The sequence below is a fragment of the Protopterus annectens genome, chromosome 3.part0 (genome assembly GCF_019279795.1).
Source record: "Protopterus annectens isolate FY-2018-M chromosome 3.part0, PAN1.0, whole genome shotgun sequence".
Classification (NCBI taxonomy): Eukaryota; Metazoa; Chordata; order Ceratodontiformes; family Protopteridae; genus Protopterus; species Protopterus annectens.
Window position 1 is genome coordinate 1,796,046,760 of NC_056731.1, and position 21,103 is coordinate 1,796,067,862.

The window sequence follows — 21,103 nt, forward strand, 5'->3', positions numbered from 1 at the left end:
TGATTGTTTACGTTTTTTTCTTTCGCGCCTACTGGAGATTTGACTTCAAGAGGACGTTCGGACTGCGCAAAGTGAAAGGTAGGTGTCTTGTAGCATTTTAATGGACTTGCTACTGCGTGTCACACAAAACTCACGGTTTCCAGACGACATATAATAAATAATGACAGTTGTTGTGACTGCAATTCTGAATGCCTCCCACAAATTTAGACTTGTATGCAGCGAAGTGTATTACATAAATATAAAGTTAATTTGTGTATGTGGTTATACCTGAAATCACTAGATAAGTGCATTCCATGACTTGGGGTCTTGACATATTAGTCTGAGAAATGTTCTAGTACATTTCAGGCAGTGTCAGAGATAAGGTTTTAGCTGTTAACACCAGTAGTCCTATACAGATATTTGGGTGCTCTGTTTTGTTGATATTCACTTCATAACAAACATGCACATTTCACATTTTTCAGGTTGGCAAACTTATATATCTGAACCATACCATTAGTATGCATAAAATCAAATTCAGTGTTGTTTAGAAATTATAATGACATATGTGTATTTTACTGATTCAGAACTATGCATGTATTTGAGGTTTTGTTGTATGCTTTTTCTAACTGCTATTAGCTCAGGTATTAGTACAAGGCTAACTATCCACAAGTCGTATCCTGAATTTTTATGAGTTTCTTGAAATAGTACTGTCAGTTTGGACCATAACGGCCTTCTAAAATCAACAAACTGCAACATCTGCAATGCAGTCAGTTTAAGACAGTAGGGCAGCAATCTCACTTCATAAAACTGTAGAATGAAGGTGGTTCAGGAACTTTTAATGGATGATGTGTAAAATCTAAAATATATAACCATCTGTTTTAATAAAAGAGTATATAGTAGTGTAGCTTTCAGTTTTCTTCACAGTAGTAAAAAAAATGAAATCCATCAGAATACATACATTTAATTTCAGTAATTTCAAGCTTAAAGGCATGTCCATCTCTCCCTAAAGGTGGTGTGTGTGTGTGTGTGTGTGTGTATATATATATATATATATATATATATATATATATTCATGTCACCCAACTGTACAGAATTTTGCAGAATGTCTAGATTTTTGCCTCATATTTTTGGTCTGTTCTTCATAAAATTTGTGGTTTTTTTCTGGTAAATTATTGGATATTGAAGTCATTACATGATACTAAATAAAGACAAGCATTTGAGTTGCAGACTTTATATCCTTCAGAAAATATGTAATAATGCAAAAGCTTTTATTCTAGCACCTTTTCTAAGTTTATAGGAACAATATTTAAATTCTGTCCATATTTTGGGCCTTTGTCCCCCCTTTCTTTCTGGCTTTGTCCAGATTTCTTGCAGTAAGAGGTTGAGAGGTATGTATATAATGCGTGTGTGTGTGTGTGTGTGTGTGTGTGTGTGTCTGTGTGTGTGTGTGTGTGTTTATACACTACATACACAATATAAATCAAACAACTTCTTGATCTGAGGTGAAAGTAAGAACAGACACAATGATCTTAAGTGCTTTAGTTCTTATTTAATATTAGAACTTTATCAGAAAACACAAATCACCCACTACCTACTATTTATTTAAATATATTATACTTCAATTTCAATTAAATAGAGATTTATATGAAGATTTACGGAGTACCCCTCAATTTTTTTATAAAAAAACTAAGTGCTTAAAAAAGTTTTTTTTTTTGAAAAAGGAGAAATTAAACAGAATGTAATAAAAGGAGTAGAAAAGGGTATATATAGTTGTGGTAAATGTTGAAAGTGTAAATATATTTGAGTATGCAAACAATTTAAAGTAGAGCATTTAGATTTTTTTATAATAGTAAATAACAGGTGTGATTGCAATTCAAGTAATGTATATTTAGCTGTGTATACCACATGTTTGAGTTATTATGTGGGTAAAACCATGAAATCCTTAGCAAACAGAATTGTAGAACATGTTTTAGCAATAAAGCATAACGGTAATAAAATTGCTTTAGCTAAGCATAGGTTGCTTTGCTCAGATTTTAAAAATTTTAATTTTTAGTTCTTGAACAAGTGCCATATTCTATTGGCGATAATAATAATTTATTAGAAGTCAAAGAATTAAGATGGCAGCTGCGATTAACAGCTGACATATTTCCAGGGTTAAATGGAAATGTAAATATTAAATGCGTTTTAAATTGGTCACGGTATGGAATGATGTCATAATTGATTTTCTAATGTGATTAACCACTACGCTCCCATGCTGAATGAACATCACAGCAAGAATGTCAGAAGTATAAGTGCAAGCATGTACTGAAACATAATGATGGCATGCATCAAAGTGCATAAAATGCATTTTGAAAACTATGGTTTGGGTTGCATTCACAGTACTAGTAGTGCCATATCTCCGGATGTGCCACATGGTTTTGTTACTGAGTTGTAGCTGAATATGTGACAATGATGCTTGAACCGGCTCTTTCTGAATAAATATATTTTAGATTTTATTTTCTTAGAATACCACGCTGCACTCAAGTTTAGAGATGGGTTAGTATTTGTAATAGTAAACTTTCAAAATATGAAATGTGGTGACGTTAGATCTGTTTATTTTATTAAACATAGGGTTTTGTTTATTTAGTAGTTGTTGCCTGACCCTGTTGAAGGTGAAGCTCCAGTAGGTGCATTGTAAAACCCATCTTGGCCAAATAAAGGTATTGATTGCTTCATCTCTGTGTTCCAGCTTCTGCCCATATGCAGTTGGTTAAATAGGAAATGGCAAATAGAATATTTTGCAGTACTTATCAGGAGAATTATGTTGTGCTTTTTGCATTGTTGTCACATCTTCAAGGAGTGCTGATTTTTGCTGGTGATCTACCTTAATTGATAAGGAAGTCCCAAACAAATATTTTTTTGGAGAGTGGCTAGCATTACAAATCACAGGACGTCAGACCAAAGGGGGGAGTTGTTGTTGTTGTTGTTGTTATTAACTGTTTTTAATTACGTCTTACTTTGAGGCAGAAGTCTGTTTTCTTAGTACATTAATAGATATTTTAATGAAGTGTTGTATTGGTCGCATTCAGGATGGATTAACATTGTCTTCTGCAAGTAGTTTTGATTTAAGCATATTGCAAAGTAACTCCCAAACAGACAGTGTTCTTGTCACTACAGGATGTTTGCTAAGGTGAGAGTATGCAAAGAACTACATATATAATGTTATCATGGAGAACATAACATTTACTACAGGTTTAAAAGACATGGCTTACTAATTTACAGATATACAGAGAGACATGCACAGTATGTTTAACTGTTATGTTCTGGTGTGTATGCATTTTTATTATATGCTGGAGTCTTTATTGCTGCTTATCGAGAAATGCTGTTTTCCAGACTCTAGGGGTTAGAAAGAGGTGTTTTATACACTTCAAGGATTGTGACAAGTTATGACCAGTTTACAAATCATAAAGCATTATCTTCTTCCCCCCTGTCATACTGTATTTTTATTTGTTTTATCAGTTAACATTAAGTAATGTGCATTCAGTTACAGAATAGTATAGTAAATTCACAGAGAGCCATTGTTTGGTTTCTGTTACATGATGTACTTTTCTTTTTTTTTGAATCCACATAAAGGTCAGATTTTTTTTTTATTTTACATTTGTTTACCGGGGAGGTCTGACTGGACAAAGCTGTCCATTTTCAGCAGAGGCCCAGGGAGAAAAGCTCCAGAAAAATTGCTAACATACTATACATAAGATATTTACGTGAGCATTGTGGTTTACACAGTTATAAAATATAGCAGATATATGATTGCATAAGATATTTACATAAGCATAATGGTTTAGACATACAATTAAAAGTATAGCAAGTAGTAACATATGATTGTTCATACAGTAAGTTTAGTAGAGATAATGTTGAAGATGTACTAAAGATAAGACAAGAAAGGAAAAAACTAAAAAAACACTAGCCAGATTGTCAAAGCAGGAGAATATAAACAAGTTCATGTGAGGTTCACTGACATTTTAAGGGAAACTGTGAAGACTGTGCATGAAACATATATTCCTATCCAGAATTCATACCTTAGTCTCGACCTCTTACAGCAAAAAATCAAGACAAAGCCTAAAATGATGGGGGAACAAGTAGGGACAGATTTTAAATATTGCTCTTACAAACTTAGAAAGTTGATAGAATAATAGGTTTTGCATTAGCCTGAAATTTCTGAAGGATGTGGACTCTTCAACTCAAATCTTTATCGTTATTTAATGACTTCAATCCTCAGCTATTTGCCAGAAAAGTACAGATTTTAGGAAAAACACAAAAAATATGAGGCCAAAATATGGACATTCTGCGAAAATCTGTTCAGTTGAGAGGTATAAGGGTGCTTACTGCAGTATTAAGTTTTCTTTGCATAAACATGTACAAAAGCAAGAATCAGCTAGTTTTATGTATTTATTTTTTGCTGTTGTCCAGGTTGGCATGATGCACATGTTAATCATTACTGTAGCTAAAACACATCAGAAAATGTTTTTTTTTAATCCCATACCTGACACTTTTTTTTGTTTGTTTTTGTTCAGTAACATCATTGATAGAAGATCTGCAAGATATTGACTACAAAGTTAGTAGTAGCCCATTGGATTCTTTAGGTTGTGTTATAACTTCAAAGTCAATGCATCAGACAAGAAGCGATCATTCAGATATAGTAGTAATATGATATAGTTCATTACTGACAGCAATTTGTTTTCAGAATTCTTCACGTTGTAGGTTTTGCATCATTTTAAGATGCAGATAAAATAAGTTGAACTGAGCAGTGTTAATGGTGGAAAAGCAAGATGTCAGTGAAGAAACTAATGAGCCAGGATAGGGAATATAAATACTTGTTCTGTAATAACTCTCAAAATCCACGCCTGCTGTGTTTGCTCGGTGTGTCGACTGCAAATCCTTGGCAACACTAACTCAATACTAAATTTATCTGCTAGTGATCTTGCCTTACTGAGAATGTCATTCCTAAAGTGTTCTTCAGCATGCTCCTTGAATATTTCAATGAGTCTGTAGATGTGTTGTTGAGCCTCTACTATATCAAGTTGAACAGACTGAAACATCTGGGCAACAGGCTCAAGAACTGATGAGTAATTTGCAATAATGAAGAGAAAAATAAGAAACGTGCACGAAGAGCAAGTGCTGAGTAACATATGTGCATTTTGTCTGGTTTCACCAGCAGCGCTCTTCTGAAGATCAGCCAGGCAGTCAAATATTTTCTCAAAGTTCTAACTAAACACACAAATGGATTTATATTTCTCAGTCCATCATGTCTCACACAGAAGAGGTATATTTGGTGCCATTGCTCGTCGTTTTGGACTGTCATGGACAAAATTAATAATCTTCTTGATAACACCAACAGCACTACATATTTCAGGAACATCATTCAGATCGTTGACTACAAGGTTTAGTCTGTGCGATGCGCAGTGGATAAAGGCTGTTTTTGGATACTTTTCACGAATCTTTGCCTGATCACCATTCTGGATGCTTGCCATTATGGAGCAGCCGTCATAGCCTGTCTGAGTAAATTTTCCAGGTCTAGATCACACTTTATGCATTCACTGACAATGACATTTGATACAGACTGTGCATCTCTCACAAGAATGGGAACAAAAACCTTAAACTCTTCTCGGATACAATCATCATCAACAAACCAACTAGTAATGAAGCAGCCTTGCAACCCATGGTGAAGTGACTAAGGAAATAATACACAAGTTAAGCAGAGTGGGCCTTTCAAGAGAGGAGAAAATGCAAGCCACGGTGAGTACTGAGACAACCAACTATATCTGAATATAGTTGTTAATAAATAATGACATGCATTTCAGTTTCAGAAAAATTAATTCCAACATAAATCCTTTTATTATATCAACTTTCTAATGTGTCCCTAGTTTTGGGCCTTTATCCCCAACATTATAACAGGCTTTGTCCAGATTTCTTGGGTTAACAGATTGAGAGGTATGGTTTGTATGTGTGTCTGTATGTATGTATATGAAGGAGGAAGCATATCCCTCAGCTGTCCAGGTTTTTGGAGAATGTCCAGATTTTGCCCCATATTCCTCATAAAAAGCATTGAAGTTGCTAAATAATGACAGACATTTGAGTTTTAGATGTCATATCCTTTAGAAAAATGCGTACTAACATAAATCCTGTTATTCTAGCAATGTTCTAAGTTCATGAGGGCACTATTTATAATCTGCTCCTATTTACTTTGGGCTTTGTCCAGATTTCTTGCACTTAGAGGTTGAGGTGTTTGTTAAAGAGAGTGAAATTCCCAAGAGTTAGCAGGTGGAATTTATTTTCAAGTGCATTTTCAAGGAATTGTGAGCTTCAAGGGAAGAGAGTTTTACTGCTGTTCATGCTAAGCCTGCTTAAAATGTGCAACTGTTTTGTTTAGCAAATGGTATCACTATTGTGGTATAGAATTTTTAAAGCAGCACAGCAGGTAGCATACTTGCATATTGATACAGAGGGCTGTAGGTTCTACTCCCACAACATGTAGTTTTGTATTTTAAGGGGGTGTATGTCCTCCTTTGGATGAGATACCTAATAACTATTAACTTGTTTTTCAGCTTGCCACCCATTCCCTATTGCAATATACCAGCTTACCATTTTTAATATAACATAGACAATTTATTTTTCAAGGGCAGCAGGCAGTGAATTTGTAGATGAAACACTGAAATATAAAGTTTTTTTCTAGCAACAACCTCTTCACTGGTTTCAGATCTCTTTAATGTGGAATTATTCAAATGAGTTTTACTTCTGCAAAGATTCTGCATATTGAATGATATTGGTGGATTGTATGACAGAAGTTTGAGTAGAGTGGCCCTTTATGTTTGAAATGTTCTGAACTGGGCAGGTTGTCATTATTGGTTCATATGATTTGTTTCATTGCTTAAAGGAAAAATGTTCAGAACTATAAATTTAAAACACACTCTAACAAGTGATGCTGTATTATACAAGGGATATAATTCAGTTATTATACAGAATAATTAATACAGTCAGGAAGGTGAATCAAATAACTTTTGCATGGTTCTAAAAATGTGTGCAAGGAGTCTATGATTTGAAAACAGCCCAAAGGTAAACTTACCCTGCCACTGGCCAGATGCAATTTCTTTGAATGCGGGTTTCAATGTTGTTACGGTGAGTGTGGGTTTCAAAGGTAGAGAAGTTTTAATGCTAAGTGTATTTTCATTGTAAGACTATTGCTTTGTTTAGGTTTAGTAAATGTCTATCAGTGTTTGTGCTATAAAATTTGAAGTAAAAGTTGTAAATGAAATCCAAATATCTGTAATCATTGTAGAAGTAAAGCATAAAACAGTATGCACACTGAGAGATTTGAACAGTGTCTACGACAAATGGGGAAAAATAGCCAAGTATTGGGACACTGGAATGGCTGCGTGGGCAGGGTTGGGGGTGGAGCTGAGTGGGCGGGGTCAGCAGAGGGGTGGGGCTGTGTGGGCGGGGCTTGGGTTTGCACCCCCCTGCAAAAAATCCTGCGGGCTCCCTTGCCAGCAGGTCCTATTTATATCACAGGCAAGGTTTAATTTAAGTCTTTAGAACAAGTAACTCTGGTGCTGTTTTGTTTTGTGGATATGCAGGAGGTCCATCAAGGTAAGGTCTGACAGTGCCTTTTATGCCAGGTGTAGATCTACCCTCAACAGCCTGTAGGAGACAGAACACCTGGATAGGGCCTTGAGGCAGTTTGCATAGGACATGTCATTTACACACTGTATTATTTTATTGGGGAACCTCTATGGACAGTCCAATTGCTGGATATGCCTGGTTAGGTACATACCAAAGGGGGAACTGTACTTAATGATATGTCTGATGAGAGACTGCCCCTTGGACCTAAATGACATATGTTTGTTTATAAGTTGCAGAACATAGAATGATTTCCCTGCTACTGTAGACATGTGATGGTCAAAGACTAGATTATTGTCTATGTGTATCCCCAAGTCCCTAACTACTGAGTCAACTCTTAGGGGTGTGTTGTCAATATGATAATTACCAGGGGTGGATGACTTCTCAAAGGACACTGTTATGCATTTCTTGGCATTTAATTTTAGTCCATGGCTCTGATACCAGTTATTCATTTGTGTCAGCCTTTCCTGGAGAACATTTGTGTCAGTGGAGGATTCTATGACTCTCCTAATTGCAATCATCTGCAAATTTAGTCATTCAGAGGCCACTGTTATTGGCACTGACTTCAGAGAAGTAAATGCTAAAAGGAGCAGTCCCAAGACCGATCCCTGAGGCACTCTGTTTGTGATTGGTCACCTTATAAGGCATAGTCCCCAATTCCAACTTCCTGGGTCCTGTCTGTGAGCCAGCTGACTATCCACTGGGTGACATAAGAGTTTGTACCTAACCTTTTGAGTTTGTCAACAATGCCCAAGTTGAGTATTGTATCAAATGCCTTAGCCAGGTCAAGGTAAGCAGTGTGAACCATTTTGCCCTCATCCATTACTTTGGTGACCTTCTCAAAGAAGTCCACCAGGTTCAGTAGGCATGACCTGCCCTTAAAGAAACCAAACTGGGCTGGATCTAGTGATTGCAGTTTTCTTAGGCATTCCTAATCATTTCTGTGATAATGCTTTCCATGAGTTTGCATAAGAAACTAGTGAGAATTATGGATCTGTAGTTTCCAGAGTCTGTAGAAGGCCTACCTTTGTGCAGAGGGATGACTGCTGCTGTTCTCCATTCATGAGGCACAAAGCCTATTTGGAAGCTACAGTTAAATAGCAATTCCAGTGACCCTTGTAGCTCATGTTTCATGCTATTTAGAAGGCATCCAGGGATATTGTCTGGGCCCATTGAGACAGTGTTCTTGGCTTTAGAAACAGCATTAAGGAACTGTTCCCTAACGATTGCAGGGGTGTTTTATATTTGATGGTATTTCCAGAGGGAAGGTTGAGGGGAAGAGAGGGGGATAAGTTGGAGATGACTTTGTTAGCCAGTAGGTTTGCTATATCTTCTGGCTCAGTATAGGTGGCTCCATTAACAATGAGTCCCTGCACACATCTGTGTATTGACTCTGAGGTTGCAGACATAGCCCTTGGCCTGGGATGCCAAATTTACCTCAAAGCTGACTTGGTAGACTTTTTGTCCATCCAAACCATTCTGTTGATGTTGCAGAAGAGGGTTAGATCCCTAGACTGAGAATTAGTGATGACATTTGACTTGCTGATTTTCAGTAAATCCATCAGTAATGGCTCAGAGGATGCCTTGCATTCCAGACACAGGTAACTTGTTAGCGGTCTGTAGGATAGTTAGTATGACAAGACTTTGAATCAGTCCATGTAGGGCATGTTGTTTAGGCCTTGTATCCTTTTTGTAAGGAATATATGTGGGCATTCTAGCATGTGTCTGGACAGATACGCATCAAATGAAGCATTATATTTAATGATTGGCCTAATGAAGACTGAGTAAAGGGGGACAATGACATCTCTGGATCTAAATACAATCCCTTTGCTTATATGCTGTACAATACAGAAGGACTTACTTACAACAGTGGACACATGTTGGTCAAAAGTGAAGTCACTGTCCACATTAGTTTCGAAATCTTGAACAGCTGGGTCAACTCTTAGGGGCTTATTGTTAATGTGGTAGTTCCCTAGGTTAGATGACTTCCCAAAGGATACAAAACTGCTTTTTTTTTACATTTTAATTTCAGTCCATGATTGTGGCACCAGTTATTTATTTTAGGCAAGCCTTCCTGCAGGATAACTTAATAATTTAGGGAGTCAATGACTTGTCCTAGCTTGCAGTCATCTCCAAACTTAGTCAGACAGAGACCCTTTGTATTGGTGTTTACTTCAGAAAAGTAGATGTCAAACAGGAAGGGTCCTAGAAAGGAACCCTGTGAGACTCCACTGGTGACTGGTCTCTTTGTGGAGGTAAATTCCCCTATTTTGATTATCTATGTCCTATCTGTGAGCCAGTTGGCAATCCAGATGGTGATAGGGGTTTGTTCCCAGTTTATTTAGCTTTTCTACTATGCCTAAGTGGGGAATTGTGTCAAATGCTTTGGCCAGGTCAAGGTATGTGATAAGTACTGTTTTGCCTTCATCCTTTGCTTTGGTGATCTTTTCAAAAAAATCCACCTGCTTGAGTAAGCATGACCTGACCTTGATGAATACAAACTGAGACAGGTCTAGATAGGTCTATGTCCTGATCGATCAATTCAATGATAACTCTTTCCATGGCTTTGCATATGCGTCTGGTTATGACTTATGGATCTGTAATTGCCTGAGTCTGAGAAAGGTCCTCCCTTATGCATGGAATTAACTGTAGTTGTTCCTAAATTCAGCCTCCCATTGGTTTAGGAAGTTCTACTTGTGCTTCTTAAGGTCACTATAGTGATGATGCCGTTGCTCCCCAGTGCATGGAATGCCTGTTACACTGGAGACAGCCTTGACTAAGCTATTCCAAGTCTCAGAATTATACTGAGACCCAGTATAATCTCCCTGCAGCAGTATATGGCTATAGTGCTTCACTATTCACAAGGAGTGCGACAAATATCCTGGACTTCTCAATACCCCACCTTTGTGCTCTAAAGTGAGCACCCTTCTCTCCCTCACCAGCCATGTCTGCAAAAATCAAACTATATATATATCTGAATGGGTGCTCAGTTCAGATCTCACAGGTAACTGATTGAGCACAAAGATGTACAGCCTTGCAAACTGCATTTGCACAATTGAAAGCAAATGGACTCCTTGACTGATACATTGGTACTACTTCATCACATAGCAGTAAAGGTGTGAAATATGTCATTGAGCTTTGCCATTTGTGATTTTCAATGTACTGGCACAGATTCCAGTGATCAACAATGAAATGCTTAATAGCATGGCTTTTACTCCTTGCATTTGCCCTTACACAATTTTAAAATATTGTTGTACCAGCTGGGAATCTAACTCATGGGATAAAGCATGCAAAAAATTGAATGTTACCTCCTTAAATGACATTGCCACAGAAGAACTACCTTTCAAGCATGGAAATTAAAATTATACTAATTTGGGAATGAATGGAGATACACTTCAGAGAGCCCTGTATGTGTGTGATTTTAATTAGTCATGGGAATGCTTTCCTATGTAAAAGTCATTATTTCTGTTTGTAAATATATTTCAGATGGCTGCAGTTGAATGAGCTGAGTAATGCAGGTTGGGGTATGTTACATACATACTACACAAGACACAACTGTTCTAAAAACATAACTTAGATATGCAATGAGTCATAATGATTATAATAAAATTATTGTGTCCATCATACATATGCAAGTGAAATTTACATTAAATGTCATCACTGTCAGGTTTAAGAAACTGGACACACATTAGCTTAAGTGTGTATGTAAAATATTAATGATATATACTAAATAGATAACTTTACTTATGCAAGCATTACTGAGACATTATTTGCAAGAAACATGCTTAATAGTATAATTTTCATTTCTCTTACAGTCCTAATCAAAATGTTGTGACAAATGGGATTCTTACACATACTGTAAAAGTATCTTTCAGCTGAATTTGAACCCTTAATGAATTATGTTCTTTATCGAAACTCACTGCAGTTATACCAGGTATGTGACAGGTGAAATTTCTCAGTGCTGTACTGTCCAAAATTGCTGAGGAAAGCGCACTATTGACCGGCGTGATTGCATTACATAAGGCAGCTGAAACTAAGTTTGTCATTTTTTTCCTTTGGTAGTGAACTGTGTTTGTAGGTTGTCAAGCAGAGAGCAAATGTAAATTAAAATGACTAAAAATAAAATAAAAAATTACATATTTGTAATAATTGCAATTTGATTTCTAAACAGGAGTTGAACAATGCTTCATATGCTTTCTTTCTCTCCATTCACTTCTGTTATACCTTGTGCCTCAGAACTGGACATCGGTCAGATGCATTATCTGTAGTAAGTACTATCAATGGTGAGGACTGCCATGCAATGATAGCAGCCATATTTACTCTACATGAGGCAGCCTAAATTAATTTTTTCAATTTTTCCTTAGGTAGTCGACTGTTTTTAAATACTGCTGAGCAGAAAGCAAATAAAAAAGGCATTAGAAAAATATATGATAGAGAAAAAAGCTGACAGCAAATTTAATGCAATCAATGGTTATATGACAACAGCAAGAAGTGCATTTAAGTGACACATTCATCCTTCTCACTTGTCATTGCAACATCAGAAATGTACCTTGTAAAACACATTATCAGACTTGTAGTTAATGACAAATATTGTGAAAGTGGACAGACAAAAGCTCATATGTTGTTGTCAATAGTAACAAAAGTTGCTTTTTAAACAACAGCACAATGGTATCACCACCGTCTGTAAAATTATCAGTGAAGGAGATTCAAACCATGCTTCAGTTGTCTTTTTTCTCTACCTTTACACCTTCTGCCATAGAGAAAGTTACCTGACAGGTATACTTCCTTCACTGAGTATTGTCCATAGTGCTTATGGCTGTGTAATGCCACTGGAATGACTTGCATTACATAAGGCAGCCTAAACTAAATTTTTCATTTTTTTCCCATTAAGCCATGAAAGTGAATTTCATGCTACCAAGTGGCTTGCAAATAGAGAAGGCAATATTTATCATAAGCATTCAAAATTTATTTTGGGAATAACAACTTCAAGACATATGAAATTAATCACTGTGTACATGTAGCAACTAGTACAGCTAATACTTCATTACACTAATACATTCAGCCTTTTCATATCTCATTGTCACATGAGTACTACCATATATGTATTACAATATCAGGACTTTTGCTATTTCCATGGAAATGTAGAAGGGCTCAGAACAGCAGAAATGCTTTCATTGTTCACACAACACACACACAATTAATACTGACATCTTTTCAAATGAGTTATCTGTCACTTTTAGTTTTAGTTTTAGTCAGTACTGGCCTTACTTGAGTTTCCCACATCAACACATTCATACAACAAAACAAGTATCAACATTTGTTATGAACTCCCTCAGTAAAATGATCTGGGAATAGGTTTTGATCCCTGAATCACATGTACTATTTCTCTAACCTCAATACCTTTACATATTATACCACACAGATAGGAATGCGCCAACTTTCATTTCTTCATTCATTACTGTCCAAACTCCTGAGAAAAGCACAATACCAGTCTTCATTGTCAAAGTCAAAGTAAACTTTATTGTCACTCAGAAATCACAGAAGTGCAAAAACTGAACAAAATTCTGTGTCTCCAGTCTCAATGTGCAGACAACATATAGACTATTTTCACAAATATTTATACATATAACACCTAGCTATTACATTACAGACATGTTGGTAGACAAACTAACATTGCACGTAATTAGAAACACACTTTAACACTTTTTGCAGTGAACACTCACTTGCATGAGACTTTAGTATTGCACAGATACTTGGTTAAGACATTGCATTGATCCTTGCACAGAAAGAGACATTTGAGTATTGCACTGTGAACATTAAGAGTATTGCACTATGGACCTTAGAGTATTGCACTATGGTTAATTTATGAATTTGCATATATTGCACTGAAAGAAGAGATATTTTACTGCATTGCTACTGCCCCAGATGGCCTATAGGTTACAGTCATGGTGAATATTGCACTAAGTATTAGATGAGACACTGTGCTATTGCAGTCTTCATTGTGCTATTGATGACAGTCCAAATAAAATTTGTCAGTTTTCACCTTGGCAGTGAAATGTCATTCACTGCTATTGACCAATGCCAGTCAATGGAGCTCAATGCCAAATGGTATGTAAACAATTCAAGGAAAACAATTGTTAAAGTATACATTTCACATGTTTAAACAACGTTGTTATCTTGCAACAGGAACCTGTATGGATATGAACACTCAAACAATGGTAGTGAGTACAACCATTTAAGAGTATTTCCCATAGTTGCCACAAAGACCTATATTAGCAAGGAGCAAAGGTGTTTAGATGTACTGATAATGTGATAGTGTATCAAGTCACATTGAAAGTATAACCAAACAAATTATAAAAGTTGTCCTTTCTTATTTGACAGTAAATGTCGGTATGATTGGGATATTGCAAATATTTAGGATACCCATGAACTCACACAATATTAAACAAAGACTGCAAATGCTGCTGGTGTATTCCTTTCTTTCTCTATGGGGCATCATTCCCTTACTGTGCTTTCTTAATAGCAATTTTATCTGTTTTATTGCATACGTTATCTTTATCAGTGGTTAAAGTACTCCCTTGAATATGAACACCATTTCTTATTCTTATTCTTCTTTTGGCTTTTCCCGGTTAGGGGTTGCCACAGTGGATCACCTGTCCACTCATGTGTGGCAGTGGAGTTTTACAGTGTCGAGTTGCCAGCCCGATGCCCAACCTTCCACAGAAGGCACACACATGCACGGACTCATGCCTAGGGCCACTTTAGCATATCCAATCCACCTTTGGGATGTGGGAGGAAACTGGAGCACCTGGAGGAAACCCACACAACCACAGGGAGGACATGCAGACTCCACACATAAGGCACCCCAGCTGAGGATCAAACCAGAGAACCTCTTGCTGTGAGGTGGCAATGCTAACTGTTGTACCACCGCGGCTGCAACATTTCTTATTAAGGGTCATTAACTGCAGTCATTGAAGCCAGCATTTGAATGTCAGGAACATTGCTCTCCTAAATCTCTCAGTATACTTTCAGACTTTTTGGTAAGTGTTTTCGCTCTGACATACCCTCAGTAGGTATACTTCAAAGAGAGGAGACTGTGAAAGCTCAATGTTCCTACAATCAGAGTAATCATAGACATCCACAAGTCATTAGCAAGGAATATTTCTCAGTGCTTGTCCTTGCATTGCTAGGGTATGTGTATGTAATTGTGTAGGCTTTGACACCATGTTTACATTCTTTACACTTAGTGCAGATTGTGGTATTCAGGAATGCTAATAATTTAATACCTCATTTGCATACTCACAATGCTGACTCTACACTACATAAAGGGAATCGCTTAGCTAACGCCGTTGTATCATAGAGGGAAGACTATTTGGATCGAGAGAGCACAATTCTGCTAAAAAACACAACCTTTGGAGAATTATTTATTTTCTACAATAATGTATTGTCAAGATACATTGCTGTTTCTTACATAATGCTTTCATTTAACATTAAAAGGTGAATTGCACTGATACTGAAAAACATTTTTTATCTTGTTTTTTTCTTTATCCCTTTATTTTTGCATAGCCATGTCTGGATTACAAAAAAAAAATATGCTACATGATGCTACATGATTTCTTTTTTTAGTTTGTATTTAATTTGATATTTTCACAGTTATTGCAGGTGGATGCATGCTAACTTTGTAAAAGAGTCTGGCATTTTTATCTGTGTTAGCAGAAAAAGAAAAATATGTTTTGTTTGCGGATTTCTACATGACTACCCTCCAGAACAGTGGATATGGCACTTATAATAGCTTTATCTTACATTTCTAATGCTACCATAACACCCCTAATTGAAACAGAGGAACTCCTGTCCACTATCAGAGAACTAAATAGTTTAGCAGAGGTCATTGGGATCCTTATTTAGTCATTATAAAAGGGCATATAACCATCTTCCCAATTCAACCGTACAAACAACTATACCTGGACAATTTATACAGGGTTGCTATCCATGTGGCCATTGCTCATATTGTCCGAGGGTGCTAAAGTCAGACAGTTTCACTTCTCACAATTCTCCATATGTTTATAATGTTTCTTTTTTGGTTTGTTCATATGGTATAGCCGTGCACCAGCCATACGTGCAGGTACTTCGTTTGTTGTTGGTCAATTTCATTTGACGCAGCTTTGTTGACAGCAGAGTTGGTTGCATGACTTTCTAATGTCTCAGAAATTAGTTAAAATCTGTCGTTAGTACAGTATATGGATATATTTGCAATCTAAATTCTGTCGAACACTGAAAACCAAAAATTCCTGTTCCATCGATAATTACTGAAAGATTCCATCTTCACATATCTGCTCTCATATTAAAACTTATAATAATATTATTGGTCCCTTAACAAATTAAACTGTTCTCCAACTGCAGAAATGCCCTGAATATTTGATATTTGTCCCAGTAACTTCATGACAGGTACTGAATGGGGAGGACATTATGAAACAATAAATTATCAGTGTATTTATCATCTGTTTCCTCAGTTGAGACAATTAAATCATCTAAAGAGTTACTTTTCCACATGTGATCAAACTTAACTCTCTAATTCTGAGTATTTTTAATGTATACAATAAATTGAAATCATGCTTGGACAAAATTCTGTCAGGGTTCAATCTCATTCAAATGATTGGAGAATCTAGAAGGCCCAACTTCTTAACAAGAAATCACACCCTACTTTATTGCTAATTAGACTAACAAAGCCAGTAAAACATTTTATACACGAGTTTCCAATAAACTTTAGTGACAGCCATGCCTTGCATATAGTACAGTTCAGATGAAAATTATATAGTTCTAGGATTTTTAACAATTATATGCTGCATAGAAAGTATCCCGGATAATTAGCGATGAAAAATGAGGCGTAAGTTAATTTGATTTGAGTCCAGCAGCAAGTCCAGAAATAATAACGTCAATATTTTGATAATATCTCTATTTTTGGTAGTCAAAGTTGTCACATCTACTATTCTTTATTCCTGCCTTTTTAAAAAAAGCAGAAACAATTTTAGAAGTGATTGCATGTCCTCGGTACCACACTATCCGTGGCATAAGTCAGTTCCACCAATGTACTGCTTATTTGCAAACATATACCTGACTGCACTCCTGTAGAAGCCAATGGCCATGTGTCCAGTATTAATTGTTTCAGTAGAAGGGAATGTTTAAAAAAATAGGTTCCCGAATAACTATTACAAAACAGTGAAAGAAGGCAGTGGAGAACTTAGAAGGGGTATTTATAAAGAGCTGGTATTTTCCACTCTCATTGTCTTAGGCTTGAGAAGACATAGGGAAATATTAGCCCATCACCATCATAAACAAAGATATTAATATCATGGAAAAAGCACTGGCAGACAGAAGGAATAATATGCTTCTGGGGATGATTCCAGGTAGAAGATGGAATATGTGAGGACAGGAATTCTAGCTGGAATTGTTATGAAGAGGAGGCAGAGATGTTATGGTTGATCTTCTTCAGAGTAACAAATGAACCAAGCAGAAACTTCACAGTGTAGAGGGTGTGAAGTTCACTCCTTGAAATAAGTTATGCACCTAGTTCACTAATAAAAGTCGAATTTTAAAATATCTATTACAAAATACTAAAATAGTAAGTAGTCCACAATTAAGTTAAAAATGGAATATCCTTTACTGAAACACACAAACAAGGGATCCTAGTTGAGTATAATGAAAAGCATTAAAGATATTCATTAATTTACATATAATGAGACTATTTGGAGCAAGGGGTGGTTACAGACATACCTTTCGACAGTACCGAATTCCTCGGTATTTTCCGGTTTTGAGGTCAAAATATCGGGGTGCTACGAATTACCGAGTGGACCCTTTAATTTCCAAATGTCAGTCTTTTTTTTTTTAATGTTTGCTGACATTATTGCATGCAGGGCATGGGCAATGACATCAGCATCGTGAGCAGACTGCCAGCCTGTTGGAATATGGCTGGGTTGAGGGGGTGTGTACTACTGTGTTTGTTTATTATTAGCCAAGCAAGTACAGCACATGTGCAGGCTAGACGTAAGTGGTTTGATACAAATATACATACCTACTAAAGAGTGAGTGTCTTAATATATTCATACGTATGCATAGGGTACATGTGAAACTTACTTGGGAGTGTGTGTGTGTGTGTGTGTGTGTGTGTGTGTGTGTGTGTGTGTGTGTGTGTGTGTGTGTGTGTGTGTGTGTGTGTGTGTGTGTGTTGGTCTTTAGCATTTACTTCATATAAATACATTTAGAAACTACTACCCTGTTCACTTCAGCAACACATAGGGAGCTTAACCTGAACATTAACTTAACAGACGTAGCATTATAATACTGTAAACAAGAAGCAGTCTTCTCTACTTGCTGACACCAGTTTATTCGCACGGTATCAAATTAGCTGCACCATGCCTCTGACTGCTCAGTCAGACTGACAGAGTCAAGTTAAAAGGTTAACCCGAACAGAAAAGGGTTTACGCATGATTTGATTGGATACAGTACAGACAGTGACAAACTTACAGCATGGTGACCCAAATGGAGCAGGTGTTATTGTAGATCAGGGACTAACTTGGCAGTAAAAGGAAGAAAAAAGGTGCTGCATGGAAAAAAGAGGAATCACAGACATTGAAATAAATCTTTAAATGTCAGACAGTAGATCGGCTGCACCCGCATTCAGCAGTCAGACTTTAACATGTTAAAGCACCATGGAATTAGAAGGAGAAATGTATATTTCATGTTGTAAGACCTCAGCCCATAAATTATTTAGCACAGAGAATTTATTCTTAAATAATCTGATATGCTGTCACCTTCTTCCCTTTGCAAATCTGATTAACATAACATTCCAGATAACTCACCAGGGCTCCTCAGGTTGTACTTTGTTTCCATTTCTAGTAAGATGCCAGCTTCTTTGTTTTTCAAGCTCCTGGCCTCCAAACCTCCCTGTTAGTGGAGTGGTTACTGCGAGAAGTGCAGTGAATTGTCAGCAACCGTTAGGCAGCTGACTCTGCAGTTAGAGCTCGGAGAAAAGCTTGGGGCTCTGGTATGGTGGATGGAGATTCTCAATAGCTGCTGTACCTAGATGATGTACACAAACGGTTCCCATTCAGAAGCCTGAAACATCATAAGCCTGAAAATCAAAATCCTGAAACCAAAAGCCTGAAAATTCAGAATCCTGAAAACTCAAAATCCTGAAAGCCCAAAATCCTGAAAGCCCAAAATCCTGAAACTCAAAATCCTGAAAACACAAAATAGACATACTGATGTCATTGTGGCTTTGCTATTGTTATCCCTGTGGTGTTAGGTCATGCGTTGGGGTCAGGTAAGTGTGCGGTTGGTTTTATGTTAGGGTTAGGGGCGGTTTAAGTGAGTTAGGGTTAGGGCAGGTTAGGCATGTATGCAATAGTGACAAATATTGGGGTTAGGGGCGGTTTAAGTGAGTTAGGGTTAGGGCGCGGGTCAGGTGAGTGTGCGATAGTGATGGACCTTAGGGTTAGGGTTAGGGTCAGGGTCAGTTGGTAGATATTAGTGTCTTTATAGTGACATATTAGCATTATTTGTGTTTTCAGGATTTTGAGTTTCAGGATTTTGGGCTTTCAGGATTTTGAGTTTTCAGGATTCTGAATTTTCAGGCTTTTGGTTTCAGGATTTTGATTTTCAGGCTTATGATGTTTCAGGCTTCTGAATGGGAACCACACAAACATATGTAGCATCTTTGTATGTGTAACTGTGTTTATCCTGATGTGGCAAAACTTTGTGAATCGTGTTTCCTCCACTAATGCGTGACAGGGAAATAACGCTATCACTGTCACCAAAACAATACATCATTTTGAAAAAAAAAAGCAAAAATATTAATAGTGATCCCAGAAATGACATAGTATTACCTGATGCACACTGATATTTAACTGAGCAGCAAAGTGAGATATTTCTCCAATGTCCTTATTAGCTGTGAATATATTACTGCAGATATCCACATCTACTGCTGACATAACTTTCTGTCAAAATGTTGACTGTATTCCTAGGCATTTATGTATTACATTATGTGTGTTATTTTAACTGTAGTTCAAAATGTATGTAACAGTTTTGTTTTAGCCATATGACCTAGGACATGGCTGAAAAGTGTCCTGTGCCAGTTCAGTTACCCAAGCAAACCATAAATAAACTACAAGATTTCTCAGTAGTTGATTTTGATCACTTTTTATCTCCTTATATGCTTAATGGATGAATTTTCAATATTATCATTGTTTGAATTATGTATTTTGATATGGTTTCTAATTTTCTTTCTTGGTAATCTGCTGCAATATAACTTATCTTATCTTCTGGTGAACTGTATGAAAGGTTGGAGTTGTTCACCTATAAGAGGGGGCCTCCAAGCCTTTTTGTACAGTGTCTTGGACTGTAGGCATGTCAAGTCTTGTGCTTAGAATGGCAGAGTTATCAATATACTGGAGTATTATGATCTATCACCAGTGATTTGTCATATGCTTTATGCTTAATGTGAAAGGCAGTGTCCCAAGACTGAGTACTATGGTTGTTGTTGACTAGTTAAAGATGTGAAATATGGGCAATTGATTTTGAAATTCATATGCCATTTGGTTATGTTGCTAACCAACTATGTAGGACTATCAGTTTATTGTACAGGATTAAGGCTATGAGCTGCTAATGTATTATGTAACCATAAGTTTGATTTCCTCAGTCTAAATTTGCTGCTGTGTGCCTGTGAAGAAGTCACTTTTGCACACAGGGCTTCCAGGCTGCTCTGGAAATAGGCAGTTGTGCCTAGTAAATTTACACAGTTAAACATAAATTATAAACAGATTCTTCATACTGCATGACTCTTGCCTTGGTGGGCATTGCTTACTGATGGGAAACATTAGCTCAGAAAGCAAATTCATTGGCCCTGTCCAACTGACATTCTACTACTATTGTTCAGCCTTGCCCGATATGTCCAAGAGATGTTATTTTGCTGTTTCTGTTAAGCAGCTCATACCTCTCAACCTTCCAAATTTTTGCAGAATGTCCAGATTTTTGGTTTATATGTTTGGTCTGTTCCACATACAATCTGTAGTTTTCTGTTAAATCACTGCAGATTGAAATCATTAAATAATGACAGACATTTAAGTTTCAGATATCATATCATTCAGAAAATACATGCTAATGAAAAGCCTGGTAATCTAGCAACTTTCAAAGTTTATAAGAGCAATATTTAAAATCTCTCCCTAGTTTTTGGTCCTTAGTCCCCTGTTATTTGTGTTTCTGTCCAGATTTCCTGTGCCAAGAGTTTGAGAGGTATGTTAACATTATGCAATGACTTAGCAATCCAACAAATTTAAACAGTAGTGTATTAGATTGCCATGCAAAAGCTGAGATTATTCAGACCCTATTAAAGTTTAGTTTACATTGGGAATTAAGGAGAAACTGATCAAAACCAAGCCTGGAGAACGTTTCATTTTTGGTGCCTGTGCATACT

At 36.7% G+C, this 21,103-nt stretch overlaps 1 protein-coding gene and 1 long non-coding RNA gene across 2 annotated transcripts in view; one reads left to right on the forward strand and one right to left on the reverse strand.

Moving 5' to 3' along the window:
• RARRES2 (retinoic acid receptor responder 2) overlaps nt 1–21,103 on the reverse strand; it is a 170,046-nt gene that overhangs the window by 107,478 nt on the left and 41,465 nt on the right. The window lies entirely within an intron of this gene.
• Nucleotides 11,458–21,103, forward strand: part of LOC122797065 — a 234,397-nt gene continuing 224,751 nt past the window's right edge. The window contains exon 1 of the long non-coding RNA XR_006364028.1: nt 11,458–11,569. This is a non-coding gene — a long non-coding RNA (uncharacterized LOC122797065). The remainder of the gene's footprint in view (nt 11,570–21,103) is intronic.